This window comes from Lissotriton vulgaris, chromosome 7 (genome assembly GCF_964263255.1).
Source record: "Lissotriton vulgaris chromosome 7, aLisVul1.2, whole genome shotgun sequence".
Lineage (NCBI taxonomy): Eukaryota > Metazoa > Chordata > Amphibia > Caudata > Salamandridae > Lissotriton > Lissotriton vulgaris.
Window position 1 is genome coordinate 1,547,921,180 of NC_141695.1, and position 21,909 is coordinate 1,547,943,088.

The window sequence follows — 21,909 nt, forward strand, 5'->3', positions numbered from 1 at the left end:
CCAAGCCATGCCTTCCCTGGACCGGAAACAAGCTTCCGAGGACCGGTTTCTGGCATTCCAGCCATCTTCAGCCCGGCTTGCTTGAATCCAGTGGTGTGGAGAGCATGGGACTCACATCTGAGCATACCCATCCCACTCGGAGTGACAAATGCAAAAACCCCAGTTGATGGACAGAATGCAGAAATATGTCATACATTCACCCCAGTACAGAGATCTGGGCCTAAATCCATCGTTATTTTGCACTCCACACCACCCCAGTTCAGACATGGCCATATGCAAATCAGTCTGACCCTGTGCCTCATGCGAACAGTCACTCCAGAACTGCCAAGCCATGCCTTTCCTGGACTGGAAACAAGCTTCCGAGGACCGGTTTCTGGCATTCGAGCCGTCTTCAGCCCGGCTTGCTTGAATCCAGTGGTGAGGAGAGCATGGGACTCACGTCTGAGCATACCCGTCCCACTCAGGGTGACAAATGCAAAAACCACAGTTGATGGACAGAATGCAGAACAATGCCATACATTCACCCCAGTACAGAGATCTGGGCCTAAATCCATCGTTTTTTTGCAATCCACACCACCCCAGTTCAGACATGGCCATATGCAAATCAGTCTGACCCTGTGCCTCATGGGAACAGTCCAGCCCGAACTGCCAAGCCATGCCTTCCCTGGACCGGAAACAAGCTTTAACTATTTACCTGTTTTGGTTTTTCTAAATGCTTTAGAAATGTATGTTCTCTATGTTTAGCTGTCTGCTCTGTGCCATATATAACAAGGTGCAAGGAATTGTGTTACTGGCTGTGGTGAGGGCGCATCCCAAATCAAGCAGCAACCACAATCATTTTAGGGTGAAGTCACAAGCGCACCCCAAATTAACGTGTACTTAAATGTCTGGTAGCGTGGCACAGAGGAGTCAAGCTTAACTTAGAGACAATGTGTAAAGTATTTATGCTGTGCTCCAAACAATAATAAGGTGAAGCACAACACAAGAAAAATTCCACACCAATTTAGAAAACTAGCGTAACGTTTTGTAAATAATTTAAGACCAAAATAACAATTCTCCAATCAGAAGAATCTGTGCTATGCCATTTGAAAAATGTAACAGAAAAGAACAAAGTGCCAACTGTGAATATCTGCTCATATTACACCGGGATAGAGGCACAATCTTATGCGGACCCTGTTGGAGAGCGAGCCAGCTACATGGACCCAATTGGACACTCTGAAAAAGAGTACCATAAATCCAACTTGCAAAGAGTTGTGAAGTCCTGCATCGAGGATGCGTCGCGCAACTGAGGTGATGAAAGGTCCAGGACAGGGATACGTCTGGCAATATTGGTTCTGGGGACCTGCGAGGCTATGATGAGAATTCCTGCACCATCATGAGGCTGTAAATCAGGCGGCTTGTGATGCATAGTCCTGCATCAAAAATGCGTTGTGCACCTACTGGTTTTGTTGAGGTTGCATGACTTGCAATGCGCAGTCCTGCGTCGTCATCGAGGCTGCTGTTGACGAGAGGCTTGCAATATGATGGCCTGCATCTGGGACTGCTTGCGCTGTGGCAGTTCTGATAAAGTTGTGTGCTGCGAGGGCAATGCAAAGTCCTGGCCCTGGGAGAGTGTGTGCAGCATGAGCCATGCACTCTTCTGCTTGGGTTTGCGCAATGCAGAAGAGAAGATGCGCCAGTTTTGCTGAGTCCACAGATGGGTTAGCAGAGGTCCTTCAGGCCCACATCCAAGGGTCCTGGACTGAGGGGGGTAACCACTAAGCAGGGTAGGACTCACATATGGCAAAGTCCAGGTGGTGGGCTCCTGTCCTGGTTGTTGGAAGCCTGTTCAGCTCTGAGGCCTCTCATCAGGAGGCCAGACAGCTAGCCTTGAAGGCACTCCCGGGTTTTGGGTTCAGAGATGCAAGTGAAGTTCTTCTCACCTAGACAAGAGTCCAGCAGGCAGCAGGTCAACACAACAGCCTTTCAGAGCAGCAGTCCAGCATCGTGCCAGTCCCTTTAGCAGCACAACAGTCCTTCTTCCTGGCAGAGTTCACAGGTCTAGAAGTGTACTGAAGAGTTGGGGTCTGATGTCTAACACTTACAACGGGTGCCTACTTTGAAGTAAGTGAATCTTCCAACTGTCAGAGACTGGGGGATGGGGACTCCTGCAACATGATAAACACACCATAGTAAAGTGAGCAGACTAGGAAGGAAGAGCAGCACTAGGTGAAACTCGACTGAGACTTTAGCCCCACAAATGTAAAATGTGTGTCAAACTTTAATGTAGCAAAGAGAAGCCAACTTTAGGAAAACGAATTGCGGACATGCAAGAATGTCACTAATGCCTACCTGGGCTAACTCATACGCATGAGAGAGTGGCGTACATCAGAGTGACATGCAGGGAGGGATCTGCTAAGGAATAGAGTATAGTAGAGTGGCATACAGTGGAGTGATATAGAGTGATATAGAGTGGGATAGCACACATTGGAGAGTAGTACAGTGAAGTTGCTTACAGTGGAATAGTGGAATAGTATAGAGTGGGTTTGCATACAGTGCAGTGGCAGGCAGTGGGGGGCCATAGATTAAAGTGTTATACAGTGTAGTGGTATACATTGGAAGAGCGTATACTGGAATGACGTACAGTGCAGTGCCGTACAGTGAGGTATGGTTGAGTAGACTGGTATACAGTGCAGTGGCGTAGACTGGAATAGCGTAGAGTAGAGTGGCATAGATTGGAGTTACATGCATTGAGTTGAGAGGCGTACTGTGGAGTGGTGGAGAGAAGACCTGCTTAAAGTGGAGAGATGTACAGTGTAGTGGCATAAAGTTGAATAGCGTAGAGTAGAGTGGTGTATAGTATGGTGGCGTATAGTGGAGTTGTGACCATAGGAGTAGGGAGGAGCGGACTAGTGTACACTACAGTGAAGTAGCATAGAATTGAGTGCCATATAGTGGAGTACTATACTGTGGAGAAGTGCTGAGTGGAATAATGCTGAGTTTAGTGGCATTAAGTCTAGTGATGTAGTGGAGTAGCACAGACTACATGGTCATACAGTGGAATAACTTAGACTGTAGAAGCGTTTAGTGTAGTGACCTACAGTGAAGTGGCATACAATGTAGTGTTGCACAGTGTAGTAGCATACAGTGGGTTGTGGTAGAGTGGAGTAGTGTATACTCCGCTTGAGTACAGTTGAGTGTCGTAGAGTGGAGTGTCACCCAGTGGAATAGCATAGAATGCAGTGGTGTACCATGAAGTGGTGCAGAGTGGAATAGCATAAAGTGGAGTAGCATAGAGTGTAGTGTCGTAGAGTGGAGTTGCATACAGTAGAATAGTGCACAGTGGTGTGGCGTACAGTGGAGGAGCATACAGTGGAAGAGCGTACATTGGAGTGGCATACGCTGAAGTGGAATAGAACAGAGTGGCGTACAGTATAATAGTGTAATGTAGAGTGGTGTAGCTTGGAGTAGCCTAGAGTGCAGAAAATAGGCAAAAAAGTAATCAAGTGCAGAATGGATCAGCCAGGGCCAAGTGCAGCACACATCAACAACCCCTTCAAGCAACTCAACATCCAGGATGACCAGGATGAGAGCCTGGATGCCTCTCTGGACCTGAGTCTGGAAACTGGAGTGGGATGCGAAGAAGCTGTGGAGTCGATGAGCCGTGGCGATATACATTGAGGCACTGCGATTACCCATACCTGGTGGTGAAGTCGGCTGGTCACATGGAGACACGTTGCTGACCTGTATGAAAAAACTGCCTTGCGCCCCTTACAGCTGTGAATGGTAGAGTCGCTCCTGCGCACCAATGTATGGAGGTCTGCATCACATACTATGATCCACCACTACACCGGGGTGCACAGAGATGATGGCCAAAAGTGGGCAGCACCTCTCTGCATTATAGGCCGAACGAGGCTGTGCGGGCCGGACGCTGTGGAGGGTGAGGCCCCTGAGCTGCACCAAACTTGTGTTGCGGGAGCGCTGCAAGTTCACGCCTAAGGGCTCCCTGCTGCATCAACTGCATCGGGAGGTTCACCAGTGGACTTGGCAGTGACTGCTGTACCCATGCTTATGAAATTTCACCTGTCTGAGGCTCCTGCTGGCTGAGTCACAGATTTGGAGAGAGTTTAGCGGATTGCACTACGGTGCCAATGTCCAGGTAAGGAGAAGTTGGGACACGTATAGGAGGAGTTCCGGGGGTCGAGTCGCCCAGGGCTAGCACCTGTAGATGACGCACCCCTCGTGTCGCCCCACTGCTTCCAAGCAGTACAAGAAGAAGAACAATCATCACATGATGATAACTTCCTGATGTTATCGTGACATGTTTCCTTTGCGGGCGGGAGGGAGGGGGGGGGGCTGCTCTACTCATGGAGCAGGGCAGGGGCGGAGTGGCATGTCCACTCAACTGCCCAGTGACTGTTTGGCTGGATGACTCAGGCCGCACAAAGCAGTCTTGCACACTGTTCTGTTCGCAATGAAGGGTGTATTACAGCCTGCATAGAGAAAATGCCAACACCTCCAGCTCCTGGCTGAATGCTTCGTCACAGTGCCAAAGACCAATACCAATGCTGTATTGCAGCATTGTGATTGGCCTAGGGGGGTGAGCCTGGCTGCCTACTTCCTGTTCCTGGAAGGAGACTCAGGAGAGCAGAAGCAAGGAAGACACAGGACCCGGCTTTGAGGTAACATTTCTCTCATCTAAATATTTACAACAAACGCTCACACAGACACCCCCCACGTCCACGCCCCATCCATTGTTCTTTCCGGCGTTTCCCACCTCTCAGCTGTCCAGTCCCACCAGCTGCACTTCTCAATGGCAGCCGCTGTGCAGCCCTGCGCAGCAGGCGCACCACTGGTATGCCACAGATATATTTAGATTTGCCACGCATACCATTATATCGCATTCCATTCAAAGCATACTAATACTTGACAGATTGCAACAGTAGGGAAGGTGTTGGATTGCGGAGATGTAAACATTACTATTCCCACTTCAGTGAGGGCAACCCTAGGACTAACCCTTGCTTCCTCGAACACTAAAATTCATCTTTGAGCAACAAAACACACCCTAAAAATCATATTTGACCCAAATGCACACCCCAACTTTCATGATTGATCCCGTAACACACACCAAATCTCAGATTTTACCCCATAATACACCCCACATTTTATCTCAGACACCTGAAACCCTTACCCACCCATAAAATTTTAAATACCTCATTACTGACCTCACAATGGGTTGAAATGGAATGCGATGGAGAGACACCTGCGTTGTTGAATTTGCATTCTCAGGCATTACGATGTAATGCCTGCTTTGTAATGGACGTCTCCCATCCCAAAGGAAATCCATAGGCAAGCCCAACTGTGTCCGTCTGCCCCTGGACCGTGCTCAGCACTAAGAACCCTTCCTCTCGGACACTCCACTCCCACAGCGCCAGCACCCTTGTCGACATCAACCCTGGATGCCACATTGCCTGCCAGGACCAACATCTGCTCCAGATCGGTCATCCTCATCACTGGCAGCTACTAAATCACCCGCAAGGAAGACCCGACTCTCCATGAGGAGGCATTGCCATCACCTACAGAAGCACATTCTGACTGAGAACACACTTTAATGACCCAACGGTGACCATGGAACACCTCAACTTCCAGATCCAGACCATCCCCAACCCCATACTTGGCGGCACCCTCATCTGCAGGCCCCCGGGCCCTGGACACCCATTCTCCAATACCATTGTAGACCTAATTACACACCAGGCTCTCCCATCCACTGACGATATCCTACTCAGCAAACTAAAGTTCCACCTAGACAACCCCAGTGATCAGAACACTACCCCCTCCTGGGGTAGCTCTCCAACATCAGACTCAAGCAGCGTATCACCGCAGCTAGCCACATAGCAGGACACACAGTCGAGCACGTCTCCTCCACCATCGGGACCTTCAACTACAGCCACACCACCGGACTCTCCTGGACCGATCATTATTGTATACATCACGTCCTCACCATGCCCACCATACACTACCAGCATCATTGCCCCACTTGCAGCTAGATCAAGGCCACAAAGTACATCTCGTCAACTTCCTCAGCACCACCACTCCACCTACGCCTACAGACGATAACACTGCTGAATGCAACCTCCACCGATGGATTTCCAACTGCGCTGACACCCGGGCCCCCCTTAGGAACTGCACTGTGTCAGTACCTTATGCCTGCATGATGGCAGGCGTTAGAGTGATGCAGTGCCACAGGTACAGGCTGGCCCAATTTATTGCTGGAGTTGCGTCATGGTTGTGACATGACTACAGCAATGGGTGACTTTAGCGCAGACAGATACGTCAGCATTTTAGACGTATTTGTCAATACGTACGTCATGGAGCACTGTCCTGTAAATAGAGCGCAGCTGTGGTGTTTCAAGAAGGGGCTGGTGAAAGGTGTTGCAACGCTGTCTTGTCGCAGTACTGCAACACTTTTTGTAAATGAGGCCCAAGAATGCGCACTATCTTATTGATGGCGTGCAGTCCTGTCTTGTAGTTTTGTCGTAGGGAAGTAGTGCAGCAACAATGCTTGCAGTACAGTCCAGCAACAAAACCTGCTGAAATGAGGCCCCAAGGGTTATCTCCATTTTTAAGATCATGTATTTTCTGGTCTTAAAAAACTGCCTCTAACTGCAGTCACAGGCAGTTTTTTTTGTCTTTCAAACTTGAGGAATCCCCTTTGTAAATATCGCTAACTGGGGTTAGCATCTGTTTTTGCACGGGAACGCATGTCATTATCGCTAGCAGAAGTGGCAATCTTGATAATGGGTGTTTTCGCCCAAAAACTGCAGCTAACAGAGGTAGCATCAGCTTGTACGAAAGGCGATAAAAATCTTGCCTCAAAATCTTTGGAAAAGTGCCTCTAATGCGGTGTTAACTCCTTGTACATATGCCCCAAAGTGGTCAATAGCTGGCGCTCAACTGCTGGTGCCAGCGTTGGAATGAGACCAATATTCCCAAAGGAATGATTTCAACATACATAAATGACGCTGCACTCTCAAAAGCTCTGTGTCAACAAATATATTTAATCAGTCTTTTTCTGCCACTGACGCATTTTTTCTGTTGTAGCCTTGATCACGGTGATAAGTCTGTAAGCAATTAAGTTCAATTAATTGCACTTCTGATCCCTTAGTGAAAAGGCTGGTACAAGTAGTTTTCACTTTAAATCCTTGAAGCAGTTCGCTGAATTTTTTCATTATTTAATGAAAACACAGTTCATATTTTAATTACTTATATGTTCGTGATTCATGATTTTTGGCTGTTGATATATATTTATGGAAAAGTCTATCTGCTAGAGAGTGTTGCACAGATAAAACCCTGTGCTTTATTCTGAAAACTGTCTTTTGATATGCCTCATTGTATGAGTGAAACCATTTTCCAGGTGTTTCATGCTTCATGTGTGTGGTGTGTCCCCGTGTGGGAGTGCTGTATTTCTATTATTTGGTTGGGAGTGTGAAGCTGGACACCCCCTTGGCGAGTATGGAGTTACATGCGGACATCTCAGCAGAGCTAACTTCCGAGTGGTTCTAATAAATATGGTACTTCAAGGTATTAAAACAAACATTATATGCCATACCATTCCTATATTGGACTTAATTTGACTAGCAGATACTCTACTGGCAGCAAGTCCACAAGGTGCATATAAAATATAACCTGTGTCCTTGCTGCACAGCACAGTCAATACTATTACCACTCAATGGCTTTTCCTCCCTACCTTAAGTCCCCCTTCAAAAGAACAGCCAGCACAAAAGAGCAACAAAAACCTTATTAAAAGCATTGACAAACCAAACTAATGCAGTTGCCTCACACAAATAAGTGTAAATGGAAATTTCACCAGCCAATTAATGACATTTATTTTTTATTTCAAGCACGGCAGTGTAACTGTAGCAATTTAAGACACACGTACTACAAAAACATAGTTAAAGTAACCAACTTATCAAAGAACTGTGAATGAGCAAACTGTGAAAGGTTTAGAAATACAAGGCCTTTCTTGCAACTCATTTATTATTCCCATAAAGTATTGACCTTGTGCCTGTAAATATATGGTATTTCTGTTATTTATATTCTGCAAATATTTGGATTAAAATTGATTTTTTTCCCATTCTTGTTTCAAGAAACTCAAAGGTTTTGCCAGTGTTCCGGTGCAAAAAAAGGAAACTATGGTGTTTCCATCTTTTTTTATATTTAAAGAGTGAGTTTATTAAAGATTCTTAAGACATGCATATATAACGCAGTAGAATAGGAATTAACAGTAGAATCGAAAATTATACATTTAGATATTTTGTCTAGAGAAAGAAGGAGTTGTATATGTCTGGAATGAGAATCAATAAAAAGGTATATGCGTCAGAGATGCAAGAGTAATATGCATTTTACACGAAGCTTCCGCCTCACCTGAAAGGTAATACCTTGAGAGAAATATGCAAGCCCCACCTCTAGAAACAAGTTCTTCAGGTTTCTTGGCTTACTGGAAAAGAGCATTGGAGACATGCCAATTCTGTTAAATTCACGAAAATGACGTTAAATGCTACAAAATCTACATGAAGGTATCTTGCGTGAAAACTGAATATGCAAATTCAAAATGTAGGCAGGATACCGACAGGCGGGAGACTGATTTGATTTGGTTATGCCTGTACATCAAGGCATTTTCTGTTGGAATTAGTCTCCTCTTGGCAAACAGCTCATTAATTTCTATGAATCAAACCCACATGAAAAATATCTCAGGAATAGGAATAAATCTGCTAGAGACAAGAATTGCAAATTCTTGAAAGTACCAAATAAAGGAAGAGAGGAAGATTAAGGGCTGAACTGATTAGACAACAGCATAAAAAATCAGTTGACAGCAAGAGTGTTTCCATGGTTGGACAAAGATGTGCAAATGCACTGATCTACACAGCAAAGAAACAGTTAACCAACATTGATGAAGGCACCTCCAGGCCATGACTGTCAAAGACTGGGGTATGGGGCCTCCTGCAACATGATAAACACACCATAGTTAAGTGAGCAGACTAGACTTTAGCCCCACGAATATAAAATGTTTGTCAAACTTTAATGTAGCAAAGAGAAGCCACCATTAGGAAAAAGGATTGCGGACATGCAAGAATGCCACTAATGCCTACCTGGGCTAACTCAGATGCATGAGAGAGTGGCGTACATCAGAGTGGCATGCAGGGAGGGATGTGCTAAGGAATAGAGTATAGTAGAGTGGCATACAGTGGAGTGATATAGAGTGGGATAGCATACATTGGAGAGTAGTACAGTGAAGTTGCTTACAGTGGAATGGTATAGAGTGGGTTTGCATACAGTGCATTGGCATGCAGTGGGGTACCATAGATTGGAGTGTTGTACAGTGTAGTGGTATACATTGGAAGAGCGTATACTGGAATGACGTACAGTGCAGTGCCGTACAGTGAGGTATGGTTGAGTAGACTGGCATACATCGCAGTGGCGTAGACTGGAATAGCAAAGAGTAGAGTGGCAAAGATTGGAGTTACATGCATTGAGTGGAGAGGCGTACTGTGGAGAGATGGAGAGTAGACCTGCTTAAAGTGGAGAGATGTACAGTGTAGTGGCATAAAGTTGAATAGCGTAGAGTGGAGTGGTGTATAGTATGGTGGCGTATAGTGGAGTGGTATACACAGGAGTAGGGAGGAGCGGACTAGTGCAGGCTACAGTGGAGTAGCATAGAATTGAGTGCCATACACAGCCAAGGCCCAGGATACCTCAACAGCCGCCTCAACTTCTACGCTCCCAAACGCCAGCTTCGATCGACCAGCCACGCACTCGCCGCCGTCCCCCGCATCCGTAGAGCCACCACAGGGGGACGGTCCTTCTCCTACCTCGCCGCCAAGACATGGAACTCCATCCCCACCCACCTCCGCCTGACCCAGGACCACCTCGCCTTCAGGAAGCAACTCAAGACCTGGTTGTTCGAGCAGTAGCAGATCCCCCTCCCCCAGCGCCTTGAGACCCTCTGGGTAAGTAGTGCGCTATATAAATGCGATGATTGATTGATTGATTGATTGATACAGTGGAGTAGCATACTGTGGAGAAGTGCTGAGTGGAATAATGCTGAGTTTAGTGGCATTAAGTCTAGTGGTGTAGTGGAGTAGCACAGAGTACATGGTCATACATTGGAAAAACTTAGACTGTAGAACTGTTTAGTGTAGTGACCTACAGTGAAGTGGCATACAGTGTAGTGCTGTACAGTGTAGTAGCTTACAGTGGGTTGGGGTAGAGTGGAGTAGCGTATACTCCACTTCAGTACAGTTGAGTGTCATAGAGTGGAGTGTCATCCAGTGGAATAGCATAGAATGCAGTGGTGTACCATGAAGTGGTGCAGAGTGGAATAGCATAAAGTGGAGTAGCATAGAGTGTAGTGTCGTAGAGTGGAGTTGCATACAGTGGAATAGTGCACAGTGGAGCGGCGTACAGTGGAGGAGCATACAGTGGAAGAGCGTACATTGGAGTGGCATAGGCTGGAGTGGAATAGAACAGAGTGGTATACAGTATAGTAGTGTAATGTAGAGTGGTGTAGCGTGGAGTAGCCTAGAGTGCAGAAAATAGGCAAAAAAGTAATGAAGTGCAGAATGGATCAGCCAGGGCCAAGTGCAGCACACATCAACAACCCCTTCAAGCCACTCAACATCCAGGATGACCAGGATGAGAGCCTGGATGCCTCGCTGGACCTGAGTCTGGAACCTGGAGTGGGATGCGAAGGAGCTGTGGAGTCGATGAGCCGTGGCGATATACATTGAGGCGCTGTGATCACCCATACCTGGTGGTGAAGTCTGGCTGGTCACATGGAGACACGTTGCTGACCTGTATGAAAAAACTGCCTTGCGCCCCTTACAGCTGTGAATGGTAGAGTCGCTCCTGCGCACCAACGTATGGAGGTCTGCATCACATACTATGATCCACCACTACACCGGGGTGCACAGAGATGATTACCAACAGTGGGCAGCACCTCTCTGCATTATAGGCCGAACGAGGCTGCGCGGGCCGGACGCTGTGGAGGGTGAGGCCCCTGAGCTGCAACAAACTTGTGTTGCGGGAGCGCGGCAAGTTCACGCCTAAGGGTTCCCTGCTGCATCAACTGCATCGGGAGGTTCACCAGTGGACTTGGCGGTGACTGCTGTACCCATGCTTATGAAATTTCACCTGTCTGAGGCTCCTGCTGGCTGAGTCACAGATTTGGAAAGAGTTTAGCAGATTGCACTACGGTGCCAATGTCCAGGTAAGGAGAAGGTGGGACACGTATAGGAGGAGTTCCGGGAGTCGAGTCGCCCAGGGCTAGCACCTGTAGATGACGCCCCCCCAGTGTCGGCTCATCCTCTATGGCAGAAGAGCATTGCCCCACTGCTTCCAAGCAGTACAAGAAGAAGAACAATCATCACATGATGATAACTTCCTGATGTTATCGTGACATGTTTCCTTTGCGGGCGGGAGGGTGGGTGGGGCTGCTCCATTCACGGAGCAAGGCAGGGGCGGAGTGACATGTCCACTCAACTGCCCAGTGACTGTTTGGCTGGATGACTCAGGCCGCACAAAGCAGTCTTGCACACTGTTCTGTTCGCAATGAAGGGTGTATTACAGCCTGCATAGAGAACATGCCAACACCTCCAGCTCCTGGCTGAATGCTTCGTCACGGCACCAATGACCAATACCAATGCTGTATTGCAGCATTGTGATTGGCCTGGGGGGGGTGAGCCTGGCTGCCTACTTCCTGTTCCTGGAAGGAGAATCAGGAGAGCAGAAGCAAGGAAGACACAGGACCCAGCCTTGAGGTAACATTTCTTTCATCTAAAAATTTACATCACCCGCTCACACAGACACTCCCCACGTCCACAGCCCATCCAGTGTTCTTTCCGATGTCTCCCACCTCCCAGCTGTCCAGTCCCCCCAGCTGCACTTCTCAATGGCAGCCGCTGTGCAGCCCTGCGCAGCAGGCGTACCACTGGTATGCCACAGGTATATATAGATTTACCACTCATACCATTATATCGCATTCCATTCAAAGCATACTAATACTAGACATATTGCAACAGTAGGGAAGGTGTTGGATTGCGGAGATGTAAACATTACTATTCCCACTTCAGTGAGTGCAACCCTAGGACTAACCCTTGCTCCACCGAACACTAAAATTCATCTTTGAGCCCCAAAACACACCCTAAAAATCATATTTGACCCAAATGCACACCCCAACTTTCATGACTGATCCGGTAACACACCCGAATCTCAGATTTTACCCCATAATACACACCACATTTTATCTCAGACACCCAAAACCCTTACCCACCCATAAAATTTAAAATACCTCATTACTGACCTCACAATGGGTTGTTCACCTTTCCCTGCAGGCCAGTGGCAAAGTGAGCAAGGGACTCAGACGTGAGTCCCTTGCTCACTTTACCACTGGATTCAAGTAAGCCAGGCTGAAGACGGCTGGAATGCCAGAAACCGGTCCTCGGAAGCTTGTTTCCAGTCCAGGGAAGACATGGCTTGGCAGCTCGGGCTGGACTGTTCCCATGAGGCACAGGGTCAGACTGATTTGCATATAGCCATGTCTGAACTGGGGTGGCAGAGTGGGCTAAAGAACGGTGATGGATTAAACCCAGATCTTTTGACGGGGTGTGAGTGTTTGATTGATTCAGATGCTCCGTCCATCACCACCCCCTTTTGTACCGTGTAATAGTGGTGTCTGGGCTGGTGCCTGGTCCGGTTCACAACTGCGATCTCTGTTGAAGTCCTCACAATTTATTGAAAAATTGTAAATTTCTATGCTCATCCCCGCCCACCAGTATTGTGATTGTAATTCTATCAGAGATTTCAAGATCTCTTGGAGCCTCAGACCCAATCCCATGTATACTTCTTGTATCAAGAAGATTCTCCGGTTCATGTTTGGAATTACTCTATCCCCCACTCCAGGGATTCGAGCAAACGGAACGGAGTTTGCAGCAATTATGTATGTATTTTTGAGTGGATAGTTAAGAGGTAATGCCGCATAATCGCCTTTCAATGAGGCTTTTACTGCCAGCATGGTTTCTCCATCTATTAGTTTTTCTGAATGCTTTTTCGTGGCTACGGAAGCCGGTTGACCAGCCGCCGCTGTGGCTCTATCAGCCAATGAATTCCCTGCGACGTGAACCCCATCATGTCGATGACTCAGTGCGTGTATCACGTGAGTCTTTTGTAGTTCTTTCTGCAAAAGAACTACTTCTTCCCAAAGTTTTTTATATTTTATTGTGGCACCTGTGTCATCTTTGTAACCATTTTGAATCCAAGTCTGCAGGTTCTTATTGTAAGATTGGACGCAGTAATGAGAATCGCACACTATTAGTGTGGGGAATTCGCGATCCGCATTTTCAAGCGCCATCTTTAGGGATCTTATTTCGGCTCGCTGAGCTGTACAGTTTCTGAATGATTCTGTTTTAGTGACCATTGGTCTGAATTTACCTAAGCGCCAACGACCTTTAACAATCGCGCACGCGTTTTTGTAAATTTGCTTTTCCACAACATAATGTTGTGCAAATCTGTCTGCGTAGATTACACATGTGTATTGTTCTAGAGACAGGATTTCGGTCGGCAGAGGATATTCATCTTCGTATTCCAGATTTTCTAGTCTTTTCATATTCGAATGAAAATAGTTTTTCACGTCTTCTGCAGCAAGAGAATTTTCCCATTGTATCCATTTCGGATCTAATAACTCTGCCTGTAGATTGCGTGGGCTTCTCAATGCCTCAATGGCTGATTCTGATGTATAAACAGTTATTCTCTTGGCTCTTTCTCTTGCTACAGCAGTTTGAACCGCTGTCAAAAATTTTTCTGTAGAACTGAATTTCATTTCAGCTTGAGTGTACAAATGTGATTTGTAAGCTATAGGTAACGTTTCTCCCTCATTAGAGGTCAGGTATGTGAATCCGCATCTTCCTGGGATGACTCGGATTACCAGATTGCGTTCGTTTGTCCGTGTTTGCAGTTTTGTTTTAGTTAACATGTCTGTTTGTAATGATCTCAAAATTTCTGTATGTTTTTGAGTCCAATTATTTGGTTTGAAATCAGGTTTTATTAATTCGTAGAGAGGTTTAACCCTCTCTGCATAATTTAGAATGTATGTTCTTACAAAATTCAGGAAACCTAGTACTGATTGTAAATTCTTCAGCGTTTTAGGTGCTTGGAGTACCGCACATTTCTCTAGGAAATTGTCTGCTAGGCTTTTGCCTTAACTTGATAATTCATATCCTAAAAATAGGACAGTTAGATGGGCTATTCTTGATTTTTTAAAGTTGAATTTGTAACCTTTGGATGAGAACCCAAGTATTATGGTGTTCACTCTTTTCAAGTGAGTCTCCAGGTCATCCTCTTTAAGATAGATGTCATCGAGATAGGATAATGCCTCATCATCGTACATTTGTAGTAATTCTGTTAGCCTTGCTGAGAATAATCCTGGGCTATTCTTGAATCCCTGTGGGAGTCGGCAAAATTGTTTTTGCGACCCCATTATTGAGAAAGCGGTCAAATACCTGCTTTCAGGTGAAATATTTTGGCAGAAAAATCCATTAGAGATATCTAATGTCGTTTTATATTTTTTGCGCACAATGGTATTCGTTAGTGCTGCACTGTGAGAGTTTTGGACTGCAAAAGTTTTGCAGCTGGAGTTTAAATGTCTGTAGTCCAAAACTAGACGATATGAATCGTCTGGCTTGGAGACAGGAAACAAAGGATTGTTCATTTGTGAGGTGCATGTTTCGATCACCCCTTGATATTCAAGTTGATCTAGGATATCGATGACTTGCTTTTTAGCTTCTTGATTAACTGGGTACTGCCTTTGTGCAGTAGGCTGATTTTTTAACTGGATTTTGTGGGGAGGAGAGTCCTCATCCCATCCTACATGACTTCTATATAAAGCAGGGGCTTGGGCCACTGCCCATTTTCTTGCAAATGTGTATTTTTTGTGAATCGGGATATGATTTGAGAAGGCAGGCATAATCATTTCTTCGCCATGAGGGCACTCCCTGACAAACTCTGGTGGCCAGTCTTTTTCAGATAACAGGATGTCATAGCCTTTAGAAATATTCTCCCAAAAGAGACCTTTGATTTTCCTAGTTTTATCTCCCTCTGTACGTAATGTTATTTCATATAGTTTATGGGGCACGCTAACTTGCGTGTCTGCAGTTTCCACCTGAATATATTCATTCGTGTCCACTGTCTCCAGAAGATTCATCAGGATCTTGCGAGCTATGGTCACTTCTACTGCGCGGTCTAGCATTGTCTGGGCCCACTCTCCGTTTTTCAGTTGTGTCCTCAGGATTCTCTGCATGTTTAATTTTAATACTTGCTACCTTCTTTCTTGGAATTTGTGATTTTTTACTTTGGTGAGCAGGATCTTTGTCTTTGGACTTGACGTGCTCTTCCTTGTGTTCTGACCGTCCTCTTCTTTCCGATTTCTGTGAGGAAGTCTGAAAAGATCGAGATGGACGTGTATCAATATCTTGATATCTGTCAGGTTTTCTAATTTTATCCCTATCTCCAAGGTTATATCTTTTTTGCAGAGGGCTCCCTTTGGGGAGACTTTTCCCCTCCTCCTGGAGATTTATTTCTCCTTTGGGGAGACCTTCCTCTGGACTGAAATTGTTTTTCTCTGGGAGTAGTTTGTTTATTACCCTCCCATTTCTTTTTTTGAGAATTGAGATTGTTTTTAATAAAGGTTTTTTCAGAATTTTCAATTAGTTGTTCTAATCTGTAGTTTGTACTGTCAAGTGTGATTTGAACTAAATCTCTATATGCTTTTGGTAATTCTTTTATTTTAACTAAGAGTTCTTTGCTTGACATTGTTTCAATGTCTGGGTGTGGTGTGTAGCTGGCTAGAACCGGCCACGTGGCTCCTGGTCTACCTAGTGGACCGAGCCTGGTAATGTGATTTTGATGTTTTAGGGCGCCATTAAATAAGAGCAGGTGCTCTTGGTATGTTAGTGGAATTTCAATTTCCTCGAAAGGAGAGTATTCCGCTGGAGATTCCGCTACTTTATAGTAGTGGAACTCACGTGTCACAGTATGTGCTGCTGGAAAAGTTATCCAGGAATAGAATACCATTGTCTGCCGATACTCATATGCCCCTACCACAAATACAACTGTACCACCTCTTGGTGATACCCCATTTTCTATAAGTTTTATAGTTATGGTTTTTCTTACATTGACCAGGATGAGTTTTGCATCCGGGTCTGCATTTTGGAGGACTGTGTCCTCTGCTAAGAGTTGAGCTGCTAGTCTAACTCTTTCCCTTTCATCCTCACTGTCTGACATTTTTACTGACAGAAAGGTTTTTTGTTGTAGATCAAGTTTCAAGGAAACAAAGATTAGGTGCACAATATTTTGGAACACTGTATCCTTCAACATTGACTATACCGTAAACTAATACATAGGATTCTCATCCTATTAAGTTTCGGTGGATATTAACCTTTCACCCACTCCAGATGTCTATTGGAGTTTTTACGAGAGAAAGGGGTCTGTGTTAAAAGCACAACTGAGTTACTCTAGTATCTTGCGTTAGATTATCGCCTTACCAAACATTGGGCGCCATGTAGTGTAGTTCCTATATTCCCAATAGGCTCTGCTCAATGGAATAACATAAACAGTAGTGTAGACGTAAGACTGAGGTCATCTAGGTCTCTACTGACTATGTTAGATTTAATTAGTTTTTGCCAGCTAGCTCAGAGGTCACTAGAAACTTTCTCGAATGAATAGGGAGGGGTTAACTTCCCTGATTTAGACAAGAAGGGATTCTGACAACCATAGAACATGACAACTTTGCTCCCCCACAATAAGGAGTATATCTCCAGAGTCGTGTGAAAACAATAGACAGCTATTTCACTCAGTCAATCATGCATGCTTAATTTCACCAGAGTGCAGAGAAATAGAAAGGCGGGCATTTTCAATAAAAGGTGTTATTTTATTGAGCAGTCTTTTTTCTCATGCAAGAGAAATGAATTGCCACAATTGCATTACTTATTATGAAGTAAAGAGCGTACAGTAAAAGGAGTATTATAAAATAAAACTGTAAAAGCATTGATATGGTTTCTTAGCCATAAGATACTTTAAAATGGATAAAATATTTACAAACATAAAAACATTGACTAACAAACTCAATTGGTGCTTCTAAGATACGCCTACCCCAGTGTACCTGACCTAAGCCTGATACGTGGGAAGAAGTAAGTAAGTTGCAGAAGAAGGTCTTGTATCTCGTTTCTCAGGACTCGATCTCCCAGTAACCCGCGAGGGTGACTGGAAAACACCGGAGCTGGATTTCTCGGCGTGAGAAAAGGCAGCTTCTCCAGTGTGTCAAAGGGGAGGGGCGGCTTCCTTTGGCTCTCACATCAGCTGGGCTTCGGATAAGTAGATAGCCGCTCTGCTCCACAGACACCACTGTCTGTTTGCTTAAGGCAAGTGTTGGTATATTTATACCTGGAAGGTGCCGTGTTTGACGTAAGGTTGGACATAAGACGTCAATAAAGGATGTCACTAAGAACTGACTGTTCCTTTAGTGCTTGCAGGAGTTCAATGACAAATCAAAACAAAGACATGGGGAATTCCCAGGTTGCTGAAGGTTTGGTGTGTTGAAAGAACTCGTTGTGCTCTCTAGGAATCTAAGGAAGTAGCCTTGCCGTATTTGGGCTGCGTGGGCTATTACTGAATATGAGCGAGATTCGTATGTCTTCATTAGGACATGGTTTATCATAACCGCATGAAGGCATGAATCAGGGATATTTAATTAGGGTCCTAGATACATTCACAACAACAGTAGGAAAGGTTTGTCAGTAAAAGTATCTGTAAGTTCAGTGGGTATGTTAATATCAAAGTAGGATTGTGGAATTATTCTTTGGAGATTACTCACCTGTTTGTCTCTGAACCATTCTCCGTCGAATATATATCTTTTTTTCGCATGCGTTTACAACACATGCCAAAACAACGTGGACTTACAACAACTGCGTTGTTATTTCGCATACCGTTACAATGAAAGTCGGAACAACTACTTGCTGTAGAGGTGCTGGATGTTGGAATAGGATAATTTACTAATCCAACTCCAGTCTGTGCTGACACTAGGGAAGGTGTTGGATTTTAAATCATACGAGCAGCATGAATGGGGATGTTTTGGGTTACCTCCCTCAAAACTTGGCCACAGGGTTCATTGGAGGTGGAAGCTAGCATTTTCAAATGATAAATATTCTCCATCACTTCAATCTCCTTTGCAGCGGCAGCGTGGTTATGCTCTGTGGTCCTTTCCACAGTGTCACCTAGAGTAACCAGAGGGGTATTTTATGGGTTTTGAGTTGTGTCTGAGATTTTAACTACTTTTATTTTTTTTTGCTTTTAGTATATTTTGGGGAATTACTTATCTTTAAACTGCTGTATTCTTTGCAACATGGTGTGTGACTTTCCAGTAATTTGATCCCCAGTCGCTGGACATTCCTCTACTTTAATGAATGGTAGTCTAAGGTAAGGAAAAGAGGTAAGTAGTTGGCGGAGTTATATTAGTAATCTTATTACCCAGTCACTATCCAGCACCATATGTGAGGTAGGTACTTGGTACATTTAGAATAATAATTTTACCCCCACACATTGTCCAGCTTCTTCAGTGAGGTAAGTACTTGGCAGAGTTAGAATCGCAATTTTGCCCACAGTCACTGTCCACCACCTTCACTGATGTGAGTAGTTTGTGGAGGTACAATTGTAATTTGGCCCCTCACTCAGTGCTTTTCCTGATGTAAGTACTTGCTGGAATTAGATTATTAAGTTTGCCCCCCAAGTCAATGTTCAGGGTTAGAATAGTAATTTTGCCCCTCAGCTACTGTCTGGAACCTTCCCGGAGGCAAGTACTTGGCAGAGGTAGAATAGCAATTTTGCTCCAGCCCCAATCTGGAGCCTTCCTTGAGTTAAGTACTTTGCTGAGTTACAATAATAATGTTGTCCTCCGACTGCTGTCTGGCACCTTTCCCGAGGTAATGCCTTTGTGGAGTTAAAATAGTAATTTTGCCCTTCAGCTGCAGTCCAGCACCTACCCTGAGGTAAACACTTGGTGGAGTTAGATTGTTAAATTTGTCCCCAGCTGCTGCCCAGCACCTTCCCTGAGGTAAGTACTTGGTGGAGTTAGAATAGTAATTTCGCACCCTGCTGCTGTCCAGAGCCTGTCCTGAAGTTATTACTTGGAGGAGTTTGAATATTAGTTTTGACCCTCAACCACAGTCCAGCATTTTTCCTGTGGTAAGTACTTGTCAAAGTTAGAATAGTAATTTTTCCCCGCAGCCGCTGTCCAGCACCTTCCCTAAGGTAAGTACTTTCCAGAGTTAGAATAGTAATCTCATCCGCCATTGTCCTCCAGTGCCTACCCTGAGGTAAGTACTTGGTGGAGTTAAAATAGTAATTTTGTCCCGCAATCACAGTCCAAAACCTACATAAACATCTTGGCGTTTCAGCCAAACACATCAATTAAGTGAAATCCAGGATGTAGTAGTTAACAGAAAATAGTAATCTAAGTTGGTGGAGTTAGAATAGCAATGTTGCCCCTCAGTCACTGTTCAGGGTTAGAATAGTAATTTAATTTTGCCCTCAGCCACTTTCTGTCACCTACCCTGAGGTAAGTACTTGGTGGAATTTGAATGGTAATTTTGCCCCCCAGTCACTGTCCAGCGCCTTCCCTGAGGCAATTACTTCATGGAGTTAGAATAGTAATTTTCTCCTCAGCCACAGTCCAGCCCCTTCCCTGAGGTAACTACTTTGCGGAGTTAGAATAGTAATTTCACCCCCCTTACGCTGTCCAGCACCTTTCCTGAGGGAAGTACTTGGTGGAGTGAGAATGGTAATTTTGCTCATCCCCAGTCACTGTACAGCTCATTTCTTGAGGCAAGTACTTGGAGGAGTAACATTGGTATTTTCGTCCAGTCACTGTCCAGCACCGTCCTTGAGGTAAGTATTTGGCTGTAGTAGAATAGCAAATTTTACCCTACCCAATGTTGCATATCATCGTTCGTGAGTAGGTTATAGGTTTTACCTAATTTATTATTTTACTATTATTTATCACAGAAAAAAGGGTGAATGATAACTTACATTGTTGGCACAGTAGGAATTGGATCAAAGGTCGTGTTTTAAGGTGACTTTCAGAATATCTGATAAATAAAAACATTTTTTAAATGTTATTGCTTTGGCTATTTAGTTTGTATTCTTTTACGACGATTAATGGCAAGCATATACTTACCTGTGTAGATAGAGGGCTCTGTTTGGAAATGTCGTTGGCTGCACTCTCCTGGTCTCAGTGTTGTGTGTGGTCACATCAGAAGCCAGTGTACCACTGCATACCAAAGGGTGGCAATCTCCTTTTATATGTTTTTGGAAGGTAAACGATAATGAATGAATACATTTGCTTTGAAAAGTGGTTTTTTAGTGATTTAAACTGTGACTAAATGTATTATTATTTTGATTGTCAAAAGAAATGTGCTTTTGACCATTCTCGCAGTATGCAACAGACATCTTGGTTGGGGACGAGGGATATTGTTTTCACTGAAATGAAAGAAAGGAAATTGTGTATATGTTGAACCTGTTAAACTGTTTTATAAACAGTTTGTACAATGTTGAAATGTGTTTTTAATTTTCATTTACATTTGGAAAATGTGGAAAACAATTTTAAAGTGCTGCCTTGTTTGCATTGTGTTTAACCCCGGGCAAAGCACTACGCTACTCTTGCAAAGTTTGCAAAAGTTGCGCTACTTTGCACTACGGAAATTGAATATAGCACAGTGCAACCACGCATAGTGTAGCCTAGCACAGTGGTCATTTTTTGCTTGCTTGCGGTCCTCAACGTCAAGTTGGTGATTGCGAGCAAGCAATATTACATCCCGGCGAGACTTTTTCCTCATTCGCGATCAGCAACATCAAGTTGACAATCGCTATCATGGAAAATAAACCTTCCGGCGAGTTTCTCAGCGTGGGGAGGTCAGGTTTCTCATTGCGAGTGGTCGCGTATGCCTGCGACCGCTCGAGGAGAAATCTACTCGAGCGGCAGAAAACGACCGCTTGCACTGTTCAAGATGCAGTTTGCACTGCTTGCACAGTTCGGACAAGCATCTGGCACTGTGCAACCAGTGCGAACAGCATTTTGCACAGTGCACTGCGCAGTACGCTTAGCTACGCATAGCTCGTCTAGTGCAAAATGCACTTTGCGTAGCTACATGTAGCGCTACTTCGCAAACTACGCCCAGGGTTAGGTCAATTGTGTTGCGACGCTTTGTAATAATGTATTTGTGATTGGCACAGTGTTGCTTTGTTTTGGCATGGATTGCATCATGCTGTTGTGTTGGAAATAATTTGTGTAGCGCTTCGAAGTTTTGCATGTTTTTTTGGCATATTGCCTGCTATTGTGTTATGTTGCATGGAGATGCTCCCTGCATAATCATGTTCTTATATAGAACGTTTTAGTTATCAGCTATCATAGTATGTAGTGTCAAAAATCTATTATTCCAAACATATCCATGTATAGCATTTTACTATCTATATTAACTGTCATTTATTACTATTTATTTAATTTGGACTTTACCACATTTTACCCTACAAAACATCATTTGTTTGGTAAACATTAGCATTGTAGTAAGGGTATGCATGGTAATGGCACTTAATGTACCTCTATGTATGTTTGTGATAATGACGGAGCGCATAGCAGTGTGGCGGATGATGAAGTGTGAGAAACAGACATGCAGTTTTATAGTTCCAATATGCTACAAGCTTTGAACAGCTCTGCAGGGCCCTTTATGGTATTTCATAGGATATAATCTGCTTTGCTTTTTCTTGAACTGGCCTGTCCATCTGAGATTTTATACAAAAGGTCTGATTATGATGTCGGTCGGAAACTAAACC